This window comes from Triticum dicoccoides, chromosome 2B (assembly GCF_002162155.2).
Source record: "Triticum dicoccoides isolate Atlit2015 ecotype Zavitan chromosome 2B, WEW_v2.0, whole genome shotgun sequence".
Taxonomy (NCBI): domain Eukaryota; kingdom Viridiplantae; phylum Streptophyta; class Magnoliopsida; order Poales; family Poaceae; genus Triticum; species Triticum dicoccoides.
In genome coordinates, this window is record NC_041383.1 from 213,256,124 (window position 1) to 213,259,819 (window position 3,696).

The window sequence follows — 3,696 nt, forward strand, 5'->3', positions numbered from 1 at the left end:
CTCCTCCGCCACCAGAGGGCGCTGCCGCCACCGTTGTCGAGGGAGTGGGGGGGATGAGGAGCTTGGGAAGGCGGCTGTAGGGGAGGGGGAAAAGATTTAGGGTTGGAGACGAGGGCACGGGGATGGAGGAGAAACCGGACGGGCGCGGGCCTCACGACGTGGAGCGGTGGTCTTTTCCCTCGCATGGTGCAGTGCGCTCGCCTGACCCTCACTGTTTTTTCCCATGCGCGGTCGCGGTGCGGTGGTTTTTCTCTTCGCGTGGTGCGGTGCGCTCGAGCCATCGGTTGTGACTACGAGTCTAGGAGGCTTTATATGTTAGATGATCATAGTTGGGGTAGCGGTGTTTCAAAAGACCCTAGCGTTTTGCTCCTTCCATGCTTCCTGGGAAAGACGCACCATGAGGGAGGTCATTGCTTTCTGATTTGGAGATCTTTCGAGGGCAATGCCGGTCCACCAAACTTTCACCGTGACCATGATCGACCACTCACTCTTCATGAGGCCGTCAAGGCCAATCGACGCCCTCACCACATTCCAAACCAAAATCATGTAATGACATCGAAAATGAAGGTCACAAGCCGCAATCAGGCAACCCGTAAGGTGAAGTATATCGACCGTCCAAACTCTATTGTGGATGATCAACCAAGCGACACTAGCTTCATTGGGGGAGGAGGGGGTTCTCAGGGTCCAAATCACCCCCAACATAGTGATATTTGTCATGTTGGCATGTGAGGTAGCATCCCGAGAGAGTTGAGAAGGTTTGTAGCAATATTGGCTCACGCATTATTTCCACAAAGATTCTAAAAAGTCTCGGTCTCGTCAAGCCAACCGGTGCATGATCTCACTGAAATCTTTAATAGCCATTTTTTTAACAAAGGCGCTTTTTAGTAACGCATAATATATGATCGACGGATGCAATCACAATGAGTACACACCCAGCTTCTGCATAACTGGGATGCACACAACCAACACAAATACACACACACACACACAAAGAGAGAGAGAGAGAGGGGGGCGTCATGCCGACAAATAAAATAGTCATAGAAGACAGAAGCTATGGCTGAGTCTGGTTCTTCTTCGGATTCTTCTTCTTCAGAGTCCATTTCATTCCCAATGTAAGCCTTGGCCTTGTGACAGATCATTCTTCGGTTGCAAGAAAACTTTGAAGGAGTTCTCGAAGAAGATCTTGAGGTGTACTTGGAGGAGGAGGAGTCCTTCTTATTGAAGAACTTCTTGGTCTTCCTTTCATCATCTGAGTCGTACTTACACTAGCCTGTGTCATGCTTTCTACTGCCCAGGTCAAATAATCCACTGGCTCGTATTTCAGCTTCCCAGAGAGGACAGTCAAGAATGAAGTGTCCTAACTTCTTGCATCTAAAACAAGTGTAGTCTCTTGTAGGTTTTGACGAGGACTTGGAATTTTGTGAGTTGCTTGATCCTTTCTTCTGGAACCGATTTTATTTCAGAAGCGTTGGAAGAGTTTTGTTAACGGCGCGAGATCCTTGCTGGCCCTTCCACGGTCGTTGGATTCTTCATCAACATTATCTTTAGAGGAAGATTCAGCCAAAACTTTAAGTGCGCGACTTTTTCGGTAACTTGAACCATAAAGATCCCTCTTTTCTTCTTCTTAATCTCCATGATATCGGCAGTCGAGTAACTTGAAAGCTCCATCCTTTATCATCAGGACAACGTGTATAAAAGGAACTATCTAACGATCTAAGCAACATCTTCACAACTTCATGATCAGTGATGCCCTTGGCTCCAAGGTCTTTGAGTTCAGTTAAATTTCACTCAACCGATCGAAAGTGACAGCTTTCATTCCCGAGCCTTTTGAAGCTGTTGAATTTTGCACAAAGTGTATCGACGCGAGCTTCCTTCTGAGTGGACACACCCTCATTGATCTTGTCGAGGATGTAGATTTCTTTCGCCGTTTCCAATCCACTGAGCCTGAGATAGATGGCCACAGATTTCATCCTTTGCTTGAGCATCCATTTGAACGAGTCTTTTCTCTCTCCCAAGGACTAAGATATCCTGGGGTCTCGATCATATAGCCGTGCTGAACAACGTGCCACATGTCATCGTTGATAGCTCTCAGACGAATCATCATCTTCTCCTTAGAAGGGATAGTCCGTCCCATCAAATATGGGAATCTTCAGGTTCAACTTGTACTTCACCGAAGACATACTTAAACTCCAAGGTTGTTAGACCTTAATAAGCATAGACAATGAGTACATTACTCTGATACCAATTGTAAGAATAGATCTATGTCAGAGGGGGTTTAATCAGAGATTTGAAATTTCTTTTGAGGAACTTCAAATCCCTGATACCACAACAGCGGAATAAACAAAACAGATACAAGTCTATGAAGAAAAACTACCGAAGGAAATCAGAAGCAGGTACCGAACATAAATCACATGGTCGAAACATAACTGACAACTGAAGATAAAGCAAGGTTAAGAGGTGACCAGTGGTGCTCGATGGCGACAAAGTATTTGTTCGGCCAGGTCACTCTTGCAAAAAAGCTATGTCAGGTTGGAGGAACTTGTGATTTAACACAGAAGATAAACTCTCCTTTTCCTATTCTCCTCAACAACTAGTTCGTCAACTAGTGTCAATCACTTGGGGTAGATGCTTGAGGTGATATCCATAACCTTCACAGACTTCTCTTCATGAACTACAATTACTCTTGGTTATTGAAGAACTTGACACCTACAGTCCAAAGAATTGGCAGCTCTCAGGAGTAATAGGTGGAGTGTACTAAACTTAGATCTCTGTGATGCTGAACCACTATCTAATTCTTTGGCTCTAGGTTTTCTCTTAATTGATTTTAAACTCAAATCTTATGGAGAGAGCGTCCTCAAACAAACTTGTCGGAATCAAACGGAGCGCCATCAAACAACATTGGAGCGGGGTGGATATTTATATCCGTGGCCTTCCCGAGGGGGGGGGGAAGACCATTTTGGACATGACATCTAGCCAATGACCAACTGACACGTTGCCAACGGTCAGATTTCAAATGCACATGACAACTTTACTTGAGGAAAAAGTAAGCTGACTCCTCGATCCGAATCAAAACTCTTGCAGCCTCGAAGAACCACGTGTCGCTGGCGAATATTGTTTTAGAACACAAAAGATATTTCTCTCAACTCAGATAGATTTTGGTTTAGCAGCGGGGAAACATAAGTTTCAAACACTATACCCCTCTTGATAGTACGTGATACGTCTCCACTGCATCTATAATTTTTGATTGTTCCATACTATTATATTATCAATCTTGGATGTTTTATATGCATTATGGTACTATTTTATATCATTTTTTGGGACTAACCTATTATCCTAGTGCCCAGTGCCAGTTGCTGTTTTGTTTCTTGTTTTTGTCTTTTATAGAAAATCAATATCAAATGGAGTCCAAAGGGAATAAAACTTTATGATGATTTTTCTTGGACTAGAAGAAACCCAGGAGACTGGGAGAGGAGGCCAGAGAAGACACAAGAGGGCCACAAGCCCTGAGGGTGCACCCTAGAGGGGGGGGGGGCGCATCCCCAGGCTTTTGGGGCCCTCGGGACTCCCCTAACCCTAATTATTGCTCCATAAATACCCAAATATTTCATCTACATCAGAAGAGTACACAAAAATATTTTTCCACCACCGCAAGCTTCTGTTCTCGTGAGATCCAATCATGGGGCCTTTTCTGGCACT